We start from the raw sequence: 18351 nt of genomic DNA, 5'->3' as shown, positions 1-18351 counted from the left end.
ACAGTAATTTTATTCCAAGTACAAAGTATGAGGATCTCTTCAGTCTTGTGGCTCTTACACTGACATGTAATTTTAAAACTTCTTGTAAACTTCTTGTAACTTCTAAAAGAGTGCTTAGAAATCCAAGGAACTATCCCCACTATAATCTGAAACATGCAAGGTTCAATCATATTTAAAGGTACTTGTTACTAGGAGCCATCTAGCAGAGAATTGTGCTATCCAAATAATGTTATAGCTTTTTCTTGTAGATATGGTAGTAAATGCCAATAGTGTGGTTTTACTTTATAACACAATTCTCAGACTAAATCCACAATCACATTGGTCAGGGAAATCATGCTGCCATAGATCCCTGATGGCAACAACCATAGAACAGGGTTTGCATCCACACAACACTGTCACAAACTGTTGTTAAATTAGGTTTTAACTCTGATCGGGACCAATTTCCTGGAACATTGTTGGTGCAGCCGTGGTTTAGATGAGAATACAACACAAATTCCCAATTTCTCTGGGCAGGCAATCCCTCAGACCAGTGTTTCTAAAATTTTAATCCTGAGCTTCCTTCAGGGAAATTAATCTGATTGAGCCATTCCCACCCTGCAGTTCTGCTATATATTATTAAAGACCTACACATCTTTCTTTTACTTCTCACCTGCTAGTCCTTCATGCACCCCACACTTTGGGAAATGCAGACATGATTCTTCGTTTCCTTTCTTACATGTTTTGATTCGCAGATACATAGTTAGAAATGTTGACATTTAAATTGGCATTGACATCACCTTTGTAGGTATAGCTGGCTCCCTTACAACAGGTATGCGTGTCTGTTTCTACTATAGCATTATTAATACGCAACCCACTGACTTCATTCAGTATCTGGACTAGTACATTGCCTGTTATGGAGCAACTTTGCAGATCACACCTTATTTTGCCTTAAATAAATCCTCTGTGGTTAGAAGGAATGATGATTAACCACAATGGCAAATAACCTTTTTAAACCACAATTTGGAGAGGAAAGGTGACAGTGAATGAGTGAAATTTTTCCGGGACAAAATTCAGACAAGCAAAAACCCATGATTATGACAAGCTCCAGATGGATCTAAACAAAATGGAAGTGCTCCACTACTCCTGTCATGAGGGTAGATTAATGTAACTTGAATAAATGTAAGAATTAATACCATTAATACATCTCTAAATTTCTCATATGCTGATTGACTCCCTAATCATAGGATATTTAAGGAAAAAGTCCCAGGAGTGTCAGACGATTGTCCAGTGAGGATATCTGGTCTATGTACAGCAGAAGGGAAAAAATAATATAGAATAATTGGCAGCGTTAAGAGAAAAGATTGAAAAATGATACTCTAAAGTTATGTCCTTGCCTGGGGCCAAATTCTCATTCCTTGTGTGTCCAAAAATCCCATTGGAGTCCACAGGAGCTTAAGGCATGCAAAGAATGCAGCTCTTTGGTTTACAAAATTCAACTTGTCACCTCATCTCAAAAAGGTCATAAAGGGGTGATGAAGATGGATTAGAACAGTGTGATGTTTGTTTATGAAGTGAAACTAGAGAGAAAACTGGGATTAGCCTGAGGATGTGAAGAAGAGACTTGAAAGAAGGTGTGTAAGTGTACTGAGAGTATAGCAAAAAAGCAATCCGATGCTCCATTCTAATTTGTGCCACAGGAAGTCACCATGACTAAGGGTATGTCTACACTACTCAAGTTACAGCGCGGCCGCAGCAGCGCTGTGACGTGGACGGTGTAGACATGCTTTATCGCCAGGGAAGAGCTCTCCCGGCGATAAAAAAAAAACCCCACCCAAATGAGCAGTAGTAGTGTTATTGCCGGGAGCCAGGCTCCCGGCGATAAACTCTCTCTATACTGGCGCTTTTCAGCGCTAAAACTTTTGTCACTCAGGGGGGTGTTTTTTCACACCCCTGAATGACAAAAGTTTTAGTGCTGAAAGTGATAGTGTAGACACAGCCTAATAGTGTGTTTGGGTTTTGAGAAGACTAGATAATTTCATGATTAGCTATATGCAGTTGGGAAAGGTGATGGCAAGATTCTAACTATATAATAAAGGGAGTTAGTTGATCACCCTCTTGGGCTGAGAAAATAGTCCCACAAAATATAAGATTCTACACAAATTAGGGCTTGTCTACACTTAAAATGCTACAGCAACGCCATTGCAGCTGCCTTGCTGTAGCACTTCAGTGTAGATACTACCTACACCGATGGGAGGGGTTCTTCCATCAGTGTAAGTAATCCATCGTCCCAAGAAGGAGAAGCTCAGTGGATGGAAGAATTTGTCTGTTGACCTAGAGCTGTCTACATGGGGATTAAGGTCGCCTTAACGATGCCACCCAGGGGTGTGGATTTTTCATATCCCTGACACGTAGTTAAACTGAACTAATTTTCTAATGTAGACCAGGTCTTAGTTACATTGTTTGTATGTCTTTCTTGGAGGCACAGTATAGGTCATGATGAAAGGCATGATATCAGACTAGGTCAGGGGTGGGCAAACTTTTTGGCATGAGGGCCACATCTGGGAATAGAAATTGTATGGTGGGCCATGAATGCTCACAAAATTGGGGTTGGGATGTGGGAGGGGGTGAGGGCTCTGGTTGGGGGTGCGGGCTCTGGGGTGGGGCTGTGGATGAGGAGTTGGGGGTTAGGAGGGTGCTCTGGGCTGGGACCAAGGGGTTTGGAGGGCAGGAGGGGGATCAGGGCTGGGGCAGGGGTGCGGGAAGGGGTGCAGGTTCTGGCTGGAGGTGCACACCCCTTAAATCCAGGGCAACATTCCCCTCCTTAAAGGCCATATATTTTTTAATATTAAGGCCTTTACATATACTGTATATAACGAGTTTAGTGAGTTACTTTTGAAGGTTTTTAGCATTAGGCTCAAGGCTTTCGACCAAGACTAAGCAAAAATCTTCTCGCTGGCACTTTCTGGTTTCACCCCTCACCTTCCCTTGTTAAGGACCAAACTCTATGCACTTATTTTTGGGGAGTACTCATGGTCTATAAAACAGCTGACTTTGCAACCAATCACTCTTCCTCTGAATTCAGCATATCAGTACAAGAAGCACAACAACCAACACCACCTGAAACATTAGAATTACCACAATTAAATGTAAGGTCAAATTAAATCCCCAATGCTGTGGGGGACCATTTTAATAATGTCTTTTATTAATTTTGTTCTGAATTTTTGCTAACCCTTTTAATTACTTATTTAATTTAATTAGAAGCATGGTGGATGGTAATTATGACTTTGGGTGCCTTTTGCCTAGCAACTTACAAATAATTTTTAAATAGGAATGCTTAAATAACATTTTTATAATAATTAAGTTTATTTTAATAAATACAGGCTTTTTTGTTATTTTTAAATATATATTTTGTGGCTGCAAGGTATTTGTGATTTTTATATTTTAAATTTTTAAGTAGGCTTTAAATTTTTAATGGGAGTATTTTACTTTTATTATTTTAAATTATGTTTTTACTATATTAATAATTTGCATTTGCATGCATGCCAGGGCTAAGGAAACATTACCCTGGAGGGCACCAACAGCCTGCAAAAGGTAGAGATAGTTCTTCTTTGGGGATTGCTTTTATTTTTGTAAAACTTGTGCCACCCCATCCTGTATGCAGCTTACCTGATTTAAAAATATCCTTGGGGCACTGCTAAATTTTTTAGGTGTTGACCCGTTGCATTTATTTTATTTATAATTATTTTTATTGATATTATTTTCTTGTTTTTACCGTACATTTACATAAGTGACTGTTAATTTACTTTTTATTTGTATATGCTTATTTACATTGGGGTGAAATATATATGCTTTAATTCAATTAATTACAGGTGGTTTTAAAATTTATATTTTTATATTTTTGACTATTTTATTGAAGCACCATTTAATTATTTTATTATTTAAATATTTTTTTGGTTTTTTATAATTTTTTTGAGGACCTCGGGCCTTTTAAATGCAAGGCAAAAGAGCCTTTTATTCCCTTTAAGGTGTTTTTATTTGTAGTTTTGCCTCCAAACTTTCCTGCCCAATGTTTGAGTATAAAAGGGAGTATTTCAGCCTAACATAAATTGTCTTTTTTCCTGGTGCTGTCCACTTGGGAATGTCCATTCATAAATGAACTCAGAGGGGTTTACAGGTGGAAAAAGAATTAAAATTTAAACTAAAATTGTCACCAAATTGCAGTCCCAAAGTTCCATATTGCTGTTGCTTTTTCTTTCCACCAAAGTAGATGCTTTGTTGTGGCTTCTGGAGGTGAGTTGTGGGTGGGGTCACTTCTGTCCAATTGACATTTGACCGTGTCCAAGAGGTATTGGCAGCACTGCTGGAGACGTTTCTGGTCACCAAGATCTACATTAATTTTTACTGTGTTATTTACTTTGCACGCCACTGTCATCCGCAGGAAGTTTTCCCATGCTGCGGGCACACCAAGTTCCGAATTCAGACCATCAGAGGAGGAGGCCTGCAATCCAAATGCCAACCAAAACAGCACTCAGGAATGCATCATTTCCAACATCTTCCAGCATTCACATAATTAATCATTTAAAACACAAAGCAAAACAAAACGTCTGCCCTCCCTATATAGAGGGAAGTATACATTTAAACATAACTTAAACATTTGACTAACTTATTAGTCTGTACTTAGACCCATTTGGGCCTAAGTCCTTTCCCCCTCCACCTTTTTCCTTTGGGAGGGGCTTTTTAACTCTTAATTGTGCTTTGAGCACCCACTTGGGGCTCAGCAAATTTATCATCTCTAATTTGCTTAGGGCTCGAATGGGCTGAAGACATAACCATTATTAATTTTGCCAGCAAGCACATATTTCACTGGGGAGTGGGCAGTTTTCAATAAAACAGGGGATAATCCCACCAGATATTCCCAGTAATGCAAAACCCAAACTACTGCCAAAACCTCCTTTTTCACAGGGCGTAAACCTGAACCGCAGCCACTGGGAGCTGCGGGGGGCTGTGCCTGTGGACAGTCAACATCAGCAAAATATCTTGCACCTGCAATCAGATTATCCTAATGGGCCATATGCGGGCCGCAGGTTGCCCACCACTGCTTTAAACCTAGTTTTCTGAATCTTTTGTAACACCTTATTCAGCACTTTCAAAAAAAAATTTTTTGGTCTAAATACAGAGCAGGATGTTATTTACATTAAAAAATCACACTGTCTTTCTCAGGCATCCCATCCCAGGTTTTAATTACAGAGGGACCCTGGCAAAACGCAACTGCTTCACTTGAAAGGTAAAGCAAATTTGTAATAGTGGTCCCAAGGTAAAGGGATAGCAAAGAAAGCATTGGCCAAATCCAAAACTGAGAACCACTGTGCTCCCGCCCCCCTGCTCCCCCTCCCCGCCCGCCCGCCCCACACACAATGGAGGTCATCACCTCCTGATACTTAGCCACTGTGGGAGCTATCAGTGGTGTCACCCGATCAAGGGGCAAAAATTAATTACTAGCCCCAGGTCTTGCCATCACTTTTAAGGACCAGTCAGAGAGCAGCATTATTGGGTCTTGACTAAAACCTCTTGGTTTTAAAGCCCATAAATTGTTTCTTTCAGGCTGACTTCTGCCTCCTTTGGATACCTGTACTGCTTCTGGGGTGGGGGATCAGGGTCTGTAACTAGGATTTCTGCCTCAATTTTACCACATTCTATTTTATTTTTGGTCCACAAATTGCCAAAATTTCTGGATTCCACATGGGCAACTTCAATGCTTTAGATGCCTTAAGGGCTGCTATCTGATAACTTGCTAAAATCTTCACTGGTTCCCAGGATATGCCAGGAGGCATTTTTCGTAGAATCCTGTTAGCAAAATTAGCTGATACTCTTAATTTTTAAAAAATATTAATTTAAAAAAATTGATTAAGCCAAATTTCTTTTTATTTTATTTTTTTATATTTAATACAAAATATTTTTGCAAAGGGAACAACACTCTTTGTTTCATTAAATCCCTGTAAGGTCTTAACTCCAGCCAGAGGGCCAAAGAAATTCTTATTCTGGATACTTATTGAGGAGTAAGTGGCACCTGTATCTAACAACAAATTCTGTCTGAACGCCCCTCCTTCAAACTCCACATAAACCATGAATCTCCCCCACCCACTGGTGTCCAAATGTGTCACTGCTGAGGAAGTTGAGGGGCCCAGGCCTCCTACAGGGAGGCAACTGGCAGTGGTAGCAATGCCCTCTGGATTTTCCCTACATGCTCAGCCAGCCTTAACAAAAATTCCAGGGTGAACAAGCCTTAAAAGCTGTCTTCAAATTTCCACCCACCAGGGATTAAGAGCTTTGACTCAACCCTTGAAGGTGCTATCTTCATTTACTTCCCCCCCTTTTTATGTGCCCTCCTTTAAAATTGTATTTAGGAGGAGCCATGGCTTTAAACAAGATTGCTTCCTGTGGACACAAACTTTTCAATCTTTGGGCCCGATCCTTCTCCTGGCAACCATATTTTCAAAGACAGTAAATACTTTCAGTGAGGTGGGCGGAAGGGGGAAACAGAAAGAGAAAAAGCAAAGAACAGGTGGAGACAAGAAAAGCAGAGAGAGAGAGGGAGAAGAAGTGGAGATGGGGAGTGAAAAAAGAACAACTTAGGGAGAAAGGAAAACCTAAGCTGAGGAAAGTACAGACAGCAACAACAAATCTACAAGTAGGGTTCCTCAGACCAAAGCATCTGGACCCCTAGCCCCTATCCTGGCTCCGAGAGGAGAGTGGGAGTTGCTGCCACATCTGCCAGAAATCGTGGGTGCCAGCTATCTTTGCCTGTCATTTCAAGGCTGTGCTCTGGGTTAACGGGTCAACCAGTTTTCATGTGGCTCTAGCCTGGTTAAGGGTGAAGAGCTTGACCTCTACCCATTCTTCCCGTCTTGGGTTACCCCCTTGGGGACCAATCTCACTTTCAATGGGGGCTGTGAGCAATTTCAGCTCTTCCAGTGTTTCAAGCCAGGGACCCTACGGAGACTGCCTAGAAGAGTCCAAGGGAAAAGGAAGCTCATGGGGATTACACCTCATATCATTATAATGAGAATACGAGTCGATATCCTCATCTGACTGCCCCCCGCATCTAAGGCTACGATTCCCATGAATTGTAACCACTGTTCCCTTTTGCTCTCCCCACATGGAGCTGAGTGCATAACTTTGACTTTTACGTTCCCTGAAATCTGCCTGGCTCTTATCCTGGGATTCCTTTGGTAAGGCTGTAACAACAGATTCACTCAGTTTTCTGTTGTTTCAATCCAGACACTTCCTGCTCCAACCTGTTAATCTCTCTCTCTCACTGTCACAATCCTGCTTCTTCAGTGCCAATATTTGAGCTGCCCTTAGTCTGGATATTTCTTTGTCTTAACTTTCTTTATTTCTGTCTTTAACTTCTTTATTTGCTTATCTGCTAGCATCGTTACCATATACTAACAGAGCTGCAGAATGCTCTGGGATTGGTAAAGCTCTCAGGCTTCCAAAAACCATTATTATGCACCTACATTAAATTTGCCAAGTTCTTATCCAAATTTACTTCTAGCTTTTCTTTCTTTCCAGGTGTTCCCTGTCCTTCTGACATATCTTTTTACTTGACCAGGCTTTTGAGCCTAAGCCCATAAATCAATAACGGAATGTGACCATAAATTAACTCACAGACTACGGCATGGAGAATTACAGGTTACCCTGTTCCACTGTCCCTTTCACCTATTGCAACAAACAAACATACAAACCACTTGCATCAATTGTTCCCTTCCTCTATACCAGCTCCTGGCTGATGCGCCAAAATCTGTTACCCAGGGTTTTCAGAACCTCCGACAGGGACAACTTAACTATTTCACTTTAGGCAGTGTTAGAAATAAATTAATAGGAACACAGCAATTTCATCTGATAAGATTCATGTAAGAAATATGCTTTATTTAAAACTGCAGTTTATTAGATTTAAGCACACACAAACATAAGCAATAGATTTAGAACATCCCAGATATTTACCTAACATCTAGAACGGTACTGAATAATTAACAGCAGGTTTGCAGTAGCCAGTTGCTCACCCACTGGGGAGAAAGGTTGTTAGGAAAAATGTCTCTCAAAAGTACACTTTATTTACTTTAAAGTACACTGTCATAAATATAAAGGGAAGGGTAAACACCTTTAAAATCCCTCCTGGCCAGAGGAAAAACCCTTTCACCTGTAAAGGGTTAAGAAGCTAGGATAACCTCGCTGGCACCTGACCAAAATGACCAATGAGGAGACAAGATACTTTCAAAAGCTGGGGGGAGGGAGAAACAAAGTCTCTCTCTCTCTGTCTGTGTGATGCTTTTGCCAGGGACAGAACAGGAATGGAGTCTTAGAACTTAGTAAGTAATCTAGCTAGATATGCGTTAGATTCTGATTCTTTAAATGGCTGAGAAAATAAGCTGTGCTGAATGGAATGTAGATTCCTGTTTTTGTGTCTTTTTGTAACTTAAGGTTTTGCCTAGAGGGATTCTCTATGTTTTGAATCTGATTACCCTGTAAAGTATTTACCATTCTGATTTTACAGAGGTGATTCTTTTACTTTTTCTTCAATTAAAATTCTTCTTTTAAGAACCTGATTGCTTTTTCATTGTCCTTAAGATCCAAGGGTTTGGGTCTGTGTTCACCAATGCAAATTGGTGAGAATTTTTATCAAGCCTTTCCCAGGAAAGGAGGTGTAAGATTTGGGAGGATTTTGGGGGGAAAGACGTTTCCAAACGGACTCTTTCCCAGTAACCGGTGTTAGACATTTGGTGGTGGCAGTGATAAAGTACAAAGGCAAAAGGTAAAATAGTTTGTACCTTGGGGAAGTTTTAACCTAAGCTGGTAAAAATAAGCTTAGGGGGGTTTTCATGCAGGTCCCCACATCTGTACCCTAGAGTTCAGAGTGGGGAAGGAACCTTGACATACACTTTATCTGATAATTTTTTATAACTAACTTTTATAAAACACATAAGTTATAATGATCCCTACAATATTATTACTTTTTACATTTTTCATAAACGTTTAATATTAGAGCTGTCTAGAGATTTAAGGTTTTTAACCAACAAGGTTTTTAATCTTAATTCTTTACCTATTTGTCCCCTTTTCCCATTCTGGTTAGCAGAAACTGCCAGCTAGATATGACCTTGTTTCTAAAAGCCTGTCTCCAAATTAAACCTTAACTATGTGGTGTTCTATTTTATGAATTTAGAGTGGCTGACTGCATATAATATGGTTGCAATTAACTTAATCATATTCTGGGGTATACACACCCCTTAAATCCAGGGCAACATTACATACACACAGGTTCTCCCAATTCCTAAGGTGTGCAACCCCCCTCTGGAGTATAAACCCAAAATTATACCATCTTGCAGTGCACAGAGATCGGTACAGTGTAAGTTTTTCAACCTCACAACATGTTTTGGTAACACATACTTAGCCAAACTTCATAACGTCACATACAATGATAGCACATACTGTTCAATGAGATATTAATGTCTAGCAGATCAAGACTTTTAGAATGATACTTCACAAGGCATACTTTATACAAAACATATCCTAATTACATGACAGTGGTGAATATTAGGGTGCCAGGGTGTCACAGTATCAACTGCAAATTTTATTAACATTCTGTTGACACCCTCCTCTGGCTCATTAAGAACATAAGAATGGCCATACTGAATCAGACCAAAGGTCCAGCTAGCCCAGTATCCTGTCTTCCAACAGTGGCCAGTGCCAGGTGCCCCAGAGGGAAAGAACAGAACAGATAATTATCAAGTGATCCATCCCTGTTGCCCATTCCCAGCTTCTGGCAAACAGAGGCTAGGGACACCATCCCTGCCAATCCTGGCTAATTGATTGACCTATCCTCCATGAACTTATCTAGTACTTTTTTGAGCCCTGTTATAGTCTTGGCTTCACAAATACTTCCTTTTGTTTGTTTTGAATCTGCTGCTTATTAATTTGGAACATTTAGCTGGACACACCAGTTGTTTCCTTCTGTACAAGATGATCAGTTAAACATAGAATCAGATAAACAAATTTGGAAAATAAAGTGAAAAAGTCAACTAAAAATCTTTGAGGAGTTAAATAGCTATAGTAGAATCTCGATCTAAAGCGGCAAGTGTAACTCATACAATCATTAAAAAAATCAGATGTTAAATGCAAAAGGACAGACAGGGCTGGCCTTACAGCTTCTGATCCCTGAAATAAGCTAGGTTAAAGACTCCTGTGGGTCAAAGGATGGAACAGCTTTCACTTATGGCTTTCATTAACCAAACACAAACATTCAGGTCTCATCCAATCAAAACTGCAGAAAGCATTTTAAGCAGGGACTACTACACAAGGTGGTAGGGGTAAAACAGGGACCAATCAACTCCATATAAGATACTCTGTCAGGGACTATGGTCCACAGGGCTCTTTGGAGCTAGTAAGCTCCAACCTGCCATCAGTGACCTGCTTATTGTCCTCAGAATAGGAGTGAATTCTGACGGAGGACTCCAGTTATGGAATCTGACTGGCAGAATGTTGGGGTCCTGATTGGGTCACAACTTCTATATAAATCCAGCACAGAAACAGGAAGTTGTCCATGCAACTGGGTTCTCCCTGCTTTGGACTGCTTCCCCTGTGATACCTGCTCCTGATCTCCTGACCCTGCCTGACACCTGAGTCCTGGTTTGGACTCTGATCTCCTGGTAACCTGACCCTGCCTGACTCTCAGTTTGCCCTTTGGCCTGTTTTGGACTGTGACCTTCTGGTATTGGACCTGCCCTGATCCCTGAGTCCTACTCTAACCACTAGGTCAGACTGCCCACACCCCAGTTGAGACACTCCCTTCCAAAACCTCCATACTCAGAACTGTGTAGCGGAGACCCCTTTGGGGCACTAGGACCCAGGTAGCATCTCCCTCCCGCAATCCATGAGGCTGTGGGGAAAGAAACTGCAGGAAGGATCCAGCCAAAGCCTGAAATCCCACTAGCTGTCATAGATACACATGGTCTGGTCTAAGCCACAGGCCTTGACCAGTCCCATGGGAGTGACCTCTTTAGTATACTGGGCCCTAAAAACCCACACAGTTCCACAGGAGCAATCCCATCAAGCCCAGCAATCCCTGTCTCTGTGGCTCCCTGCAGCAAATCCAGGCCAGTCAGGCTCCTGTTGAAGGCTTGTACTGTACCTCTTCAAGATGCAATGGTCTCAGTGAGTATTTACAGTGACACTAGGCAGCCTTTCCAAAACAAGGTAACAATATTATTAGTCACCGGGCATACAGATTCTGAAAGTCCTTTGTTAGTAAAGATAGAGTTCAGCCTGGCAAACACTAGACTAAGGCACCCTTGAGCCATGCTGCCATCAAAGCCATCTTCACTCTCTCTCATTGTCTCTGTCTCTTTCTCCTTCATTCCTAGTGAGTCTCTCCAAAGACCAGCTCTTAACCCAGCCACCTGACACCTTTTCCCTTTGTTCTCCAGCTGGGGCCTTTGTCTGCTTCACTGCCAAGGGGGATGTGCAAGGTTCAATTCCCTCCTCTGCCTGAGGAGAAAGGAAATGCCTGTTCAAATCCTACCTACCTCACAGGAGGGTGCCCTAATTACTGGACCACAGCATCATTCTCACCTCCTCTCTCTGTCTAGGCCAGTAACTATTCCAGTGGATAAATACTTAAATAGTCATTGGTCCAGAGAGAGAGAATGGGAATGACTCTGTAATCCAGTGGTTAGAGCACTCACATGGGAGGTGGGAGACCTGGGTTCAGTCCCCCTGCTCTAATCAATCTTTCATTATTTAGCCACAGTGGAAGAGCTTCAAAAGGAAAGACTGAGGAAGTCCATGTCAGAACATCTCTGCTCAAATAAATTGGTTAGTCTCTAAGGTGCCACAAGTACTCCTTTTCTTTTTGCGAATACAGACTAACACGGCTGTTACTCTGAAACCTTCCCCGGTTTGTGAATCGGGGACTTAGGCAGGAGATAGGCATCCAGATGTTGAGAGTGAGGCAGTAGTGTGCATGCTCAGAGGCAAAACACAGGCCACTAGTGAACTTTTACCCTGAAAACTTGGGCACTGAGGGAGTTTAGGTGCCTACTGGTTTGGCAGGAGTTTTATGGATCTCAGTGGAGCCAAAACTAGGAGTTTGGTGCCTGAATCTGGGGTTTAGGCACCTAGGTATGTTTGTGGATCTGGGTGTCACTAACTGCCAACTCTGAAATTCCATATGACTATCACTTGTTCTGCACTCCTGCTTCAGCCTGAAAACTGTGTTGAAGTCATTTATGCACATGCACGGGAAGGTGAGAACCCTCAACTCAGAATGGTCAAAAACTCAGGCAATGTCAGTGAGCAGAAAGTCTTTCAAATTAAACAGCACAGAAATTAGGGTAAACATCTTTGTGGAAGAACAGCATATGTAAATGTATAAGTGCTCCTACAGTATGATTTCTTGATCATGAAGTATGTGGTTAGGATACTCTTGAGGGCACTTCTGTTATTAGTTCTTCAACCCTACTTTTAGTTATTTTTTTTATTAATCTTTTCTCTTGTCCTAGCAATATAGGATTGGACCTCAAAGGTCATCTAGTTCAGTCCCCTGCACTGAAGCAGGACTAATTATTTGACCATCACTGACAGATGTTTCTCTAACCTGTTCTTAAGAACCACCAATGATGGAGATTCCACAACTTTCCTAGATAATTTGTTCCAGTTCTAAACTCCCCTTACAGTTAGGAAGTTCTTCCTAATGTCCAAAGCTCCCTTGCCACAATTTAAGCCCATTACTTCTTGTCCTGTCCTCAGTGGATACAGAGAAGAATTTATCATCCTCTTCTTTATAACAATTTTTACGTATTTGACGATTTATCATGTCCCCTCTCAGTCTTCTCTTCTCCAGACTAAACAAACACATTTTTTTCAAAATTTTCTTGTAGGTCATTGTGGCAGGGCAACTGCCCCACACTGAGAGAAGAAGGGGGTTAAAAGTAGCACCAGGGAAGCTGTGCAGAACCCATGAATCAGGAAAAGGGTTATTGAGCCCACCGGTAGGAGGAAGGCTTGCTGTAGCAGCCAATCAGGGCAGGCGAGGGCCATGTATAAAAGGCTGCTCAGTAAAGCAGAGGGCAATCTCTCCCTGGAAGGCAAGGGAGGAGCCTGCCTGTGTGGAGGGCGAGGGTGAGCTGCCGGCCGGCCACTGCCAGGCTGGGGTCTTGCAACAAGGGCTGAGAGGGTACTGGGGCTATGAGGGAAGTAGCCCAGGGAAAATAGGCAGCAGGTTGGAGGAGGGCAGTAGATAGTGGCTGGCTATAGGATCCCCGGGTCAGAACCCAGAGTAGCATGCAGGCCTGGGTTCCCCCCTCCCCTTCTGCACTGCACTTGCCAATGAGGAGAATGGCCAGTATCCAGACTGCAGTTTGCCCCTGAGGTGAGGGGCTGGACCTTGGACTGCAGTTGGCTGCTGAGGCAAGTGGTGAGACTAAGGACTGTCAGTCCCCCAAGAAAGTGGGGGAGAAAGCACAATGGGGGCATAGCCAGAGAGCTGTGCCCAGAAGAGGACAATGTGGTCTGGGGAGCGACGTGGGTCTAAAGAGTGGAGACAGCAGTGTCGGCAAGTATGACATCACTAGCTGAAGGCGGACTGGAAGGGCTGAGAGGTAATTCCCAGGACTGCCAGCAGGAGGCGCCATGGTGGTGACTCCTGCCCCATTACAGTCAAGTTTTCTAGACCTTTAATCACTTTTGTTGCTCTCCTCTGGACTTTTTCCAATTTGTCCATATCTTTCCCAAAGTGTGGTGCCAAGAACTAGAGAGAGTACACCAGAGGAGGCCTTCTCAGTTGCACTACCCCTGCTACTCCACTCTGGGGGAGAATACAGGCAATCACAGTGGCACATACACTGACCTGTGAAAGACATGGTTGGTGTCCATGTTTCTGAAATGGAAATGACTGTTCTTTTCCCTTTATTTATTGAGTTTTATTCAGTTACTAATTTATCTGTTTGCATGGGTATGGGATAAAAATCTATTTATGGAAACCTAATTACTCTTTAATAGTTCACAGTGTATGCTGGCTGGGGCTGATATCATTCACAAAAAATAGTAATAGGTGCATATGCAATGTTATATTACCATACACAGCACTTATTACAAGGTTCATAGTGGGGTGCAAAAAAACAATGCCAGGCAGAGCACACTACAGCAACACACATTACTGTGGCTCATTATTGAAATGGGCTTTCAAAAACCTCCCTAAGCTGAATAGCTCTGTGTTGAGCTGGTATAGCCCTGGTATCCAGGTGCTTAAAACACCTCCACTTCGGCAGAAACTTTTCCACTTTTGCTTCACAGATATTATGCAGAATACAGCAGGCAGCTATAACTAGATTTTTTTTCTCACTAAGGCCCTATCTTGTGAGTAGACAGCGCCAGTGACCCTTCAGATGACCAAAGGCACATTCAACTGTCATTCTGCATCTGCTGAGCCTATAGTTGAAGGGCTTCTTGGCGTTGTCAAGGTGAGCGGTGTTACAGCTTCACGAGCCATGAGAGTAAAGGGTAGGCTAGGTCTCCCAGGTTCACTATTGGCATTTCACCGTCCCCAGTGGTAATCCGCCAGTCTGGAAAGAAAGTTTCTGTTTGCAGCATTCTGAACAGTTCTATGTTCTTAAAGATGCACATGTCATGCCCCTTCCCTGACCAGCCCACATGGATGTCAATAAAGCATCCCTGGTGATCCACCAGTGCTTGCTTCATACAAAAGTATCCCTTTCTGTACTCTGTCGCAAAGTGGTCTGGGGCCAAAACCAAGATATGTGTGCCATCTATCCCCCCACCGCAGATTAGGAACCCCATTGCTGCAAAACCATCCACTATGTCCTGCACATTGCCCAAAGTCATTTGTAACAGAATGCAATTAATGGCCCTGCCCACTTGCATCACAACAGCCCGCCTGGTGAGTAGCAATTGGGAGTCGCAAGTTTCCACAGAGCGATTGCCATTTGCTTCTCCACTGTCAGTGCATATCTCATTTTGATATGGCTGTGCTGAAGGGCTGGGTCAAGCTCTGCACATAGATCCAGGAATGTGGTCTTGCGCATTCAAAAGTTCTGCACCAATTGCTCATCATCCCAAACCTGCATGACAATGCAATCCCGCCAGTCACTGCTCATTTCTCGAGCCCAGAACCAGCACTTCACCATCTGCAGCTGCTCTGTGAATGCCACCAACATCTTCTAATTTTTTTTTCTGCATCCCACAGCAAGGAATCGGCATGTTCCCAGTGGCTCCTCTGGCAGTTCTGCAAATACTGTGGGATTAGGCACCCCGTGCTTACCATGCTCATCACAATAGTGCAGAGCTGTGCAGGATCCATACTTCTGACACAGGTGGTGGACAGCAAGGAGGGACGTATGGGTTTGTGGGGATTTTGAAAAGAGGAATGAAACCTTAGAGGATGCAAGATGAAACTATGGGATGGAGACCATTGCATTATGGGACCTTGAAATCATGTTCCCAGTCACATCTTCATGATTTGTTTAAGCCTCAGGAGGCATTGCAAAACCTTTCCAAAACTCCCTGCGATATATGGTGGTGAGTTGTATGGTGGGATAGTTATCCATGGTACATTACTCTCTGCATTGATGCATGCGTACCTAATGAGGACATGCACTGTTGACACAAGGAGTGTAGTGTAGACACACAAAAGCTATTTAATTACGGCAGAGGCTGTATGCTGATGTAACTTTGGTCACCATAATTTTGTACTGTAGACATGCCCTCAGCGTAGACAATGTGTAGCTTACATAAACTGGTAGTGGCTTTCAGGAGCCATCCCACAATGCCCCACTCTGACAGTACAGTCGACCCAATAGTGCTTAGGTCGATTACACTATGTGCACAGCTGACACAAGGAGCAAAGGGAAGACACACACAAATGATGTAATTACTGCAGCAGCTGTATGCTGAACTAAGTTAGGTAGACTTTATTTTTGTACTGTAGACATGGCATAAGTAATTCTTAATTTGATCTCATAGAATCATAGAATATCAGGGTTGGAAGGGACCCCAGAAGGTCATCTAGTCCAACCCCCTGCTCAAAGCAGGACCAATTCCCAGTTAAATCATCCCAGCCAGGGCTTTGTCAAGCCTGACCTTAAAAACCTCTAAGGAAGGAGATTCTACCACCTCCCTAGGTAACACATTCCAGTGTTTCACCACCCTCTTAGTGAAAAAGTTTTTCCTAATATCCAATCTAAACCTCCCCCACTGCAACTTGAGACCATTACTCCTCGTTTTGTCATCTGCTACCATTGAGAACAGTCTAGAGCCATCCTCTTTGGAACCCCCTTTCAGGTAGTTGAAAGCAGCTATTAAATCCCCCCTCATTCTTCTCTTCTGCAGGCTAAACAATCCCAGCTCCCTCAGCCTCTCCTCATAACTCATGTGTTCCAGTCCCCTAATCATTTTTGTTGCCCTTTGCTGGACTCTCTCCAATTTATCCACATCCTTCTTGAAGTGTGGGGCCCAAAACTGGACACAGTACTCCAGATGAGGCCTCACCAATGTCGAATAGAGGGGAATGATCACGTCCCTCGATCTGCTCGCTATGCCCCTACTTATACATCCCAAAATGCCATTGGCCTTCTTGGCAACAAGGGAACACTGCTGACTCATATCCAGCTTCTCGTCCACTGTCACCCCTAGGTCCTTTTCCGCAGAACTGCTGCCTAGCCATTCGGTCCCTAGTCTGTAGCTGTGCATTGGGTTCTTCCGTCCTAAGTGCAGGACCCTGCACTTATCCTTATTGAACCTCATCAGATTTCTTTTGGCCCAATCCTCCAATTTGTCTAGGTCTTTCTGTATCCTATCCCTCCCCTCCAGCGTATCTACCACTCCTCCCAGTTTAGTATCATCCGCAAATTTGCTGAGAGTGCAATCCACACCATCCTCCAGATCATTTATGAAGATATTGAACAAAACTGGCCCCAGGACCGACCCTTGGGGTACTCCACTTGATACCGGCTGCCAACTAGACATGGAGCCATTGATCACTACCCGTTGAGCCCGACAATCTAGCCAGCTTTCTACCCACCTTGTAGTGCATTCATCCAGCCCATACTTCCTTAACTTGCTGACAAGAATACTGTGGGAGACCGTGTCAAAAGCTTTGCTAAAGTCAAGAAACAATCTTTCCCTGTTTTAGTCTCAGATCCTACCCCATTACACTGATATTCACCCAATCACTGGTAACCTTTTTGGTGAAAACTGAAACAAAAAAAGCATGTAACACTTTGGCAATTGCAGTGTTTTCTGTTGTCTTTTCCTCCCCATTGACTAATGAGCCTACTCTGTCCTTGGTCTTCCTCTTGCTACTGATGTATTTGTAAAATGTTTAATCTCATTTTGTGCCTGGGCGTGAGCTCTCTCTGTGTGTGTGTGTGTGTGTGTGTGTGTGATAGAATATCAGGGTTGGAAGAGACCTCCGGAGGTCATCTAGTCCAATCCCCTGCTCAAAGCAGGACCAATCCTCAACTAAATCATCCTAGCCAGGGCTTTGTCAAGCCTGACCTTAAAATCTTCAAAGGAAGGAGATTCCACCACCTCCCTAGGTAACTCATTCCAGTGCTTCACCACCCTCCTAGTGAAAAAGTTTTTCCTAATATCCAATCTAAACCTCCCCCACTGCAACTTGAGACCATTACTCCTTGTTTCTGTCATCTGCTACCACTGAGAACAGTCTAGAGCCATCCTCTTTGGAACCCCCTTTCAGGTAGTTGAAAGCAGCTATCAAATCCCCCCTCATCTCTTCTGCAGACTAAACAATCCCAGTTCCCTCAGCCTCTCCTCATCATTTTTGTTGCCCTCCGCTGGACTCTTTCCAGTTTTTCACATCCTTCTTACAGTGTGGGGCCCAAAACTAGACACAGTACTCCAGATGAGGCCTCACCAATGCCGAATAGAGGGGAATGATCACGTCCCTCAATCCGCTGGCAATGCTCCTACTTATACATCCCAAAATGCCATTGGCCTTCTTGGGAACAAGGGCACACTGTTGACTCATATCCAGCTTCTTGTCCACTGTAACCCCTAGGTCCTTTTCTGCAGAACTGCTGCCTAGCCGCTCGGTCCCTAGTCCGTAGCAGTGCATGGGATTCTTCCGTCCTAAGTGCAGGACTTTGCACTTTTCCTTGTTGAACCTCATCAGATTTCTTTTGGCCCAATCCTCTAATTTGTCTAGGTCCCTCTGTATCCTATCCCTACCCTCCAGCGTATCTATCTCTCCTCCCAGTTTAGTGTCATCTGCAAACTTGCTGAGGGTGCAATCCACGCCATCCTCCACATCATTAATGAAGATATTGAACAAAACCAGCCCCA

General features: G+C 43.2%; 1 long non-coding RNA gene across 1 annotated transcript; it reads left to right on the top strand.

Annotated features, from left to right (window-relative positions):
• Positions 1–8161: 8161 nt before the first annotated feature.
• LOC311518095 lies at positions 8162–15408 on the top strand. The gene is made up of 3 exons (XR_014710893.1): positions 8162–8348; positions 14379–14492; positions 15236–15408. It is a non-coding gene; the product is annotated as an uncharacterized lncRNA (long non-coding RNA).
• Positions 15409–18351: the final 2943 nt, after the last annotated feature.

This window comes from Lepidochelys olivacea (assembly GCF_965140295.1).
Source record: "Lepidochelys olivacea isolate rLepOli2 genome assembly, chromosome: 3".
Lineage (NCBI taxonomy): Eukaryota > Metazoa > Chordata > Testudines > Cheloniidae > Lepidochelys > Lepidochelys olivacea.
Note: the sequence above shows the minus strand (reverse complement) of the source record. Positions and strands in the feature narration are given on the sequence as shown.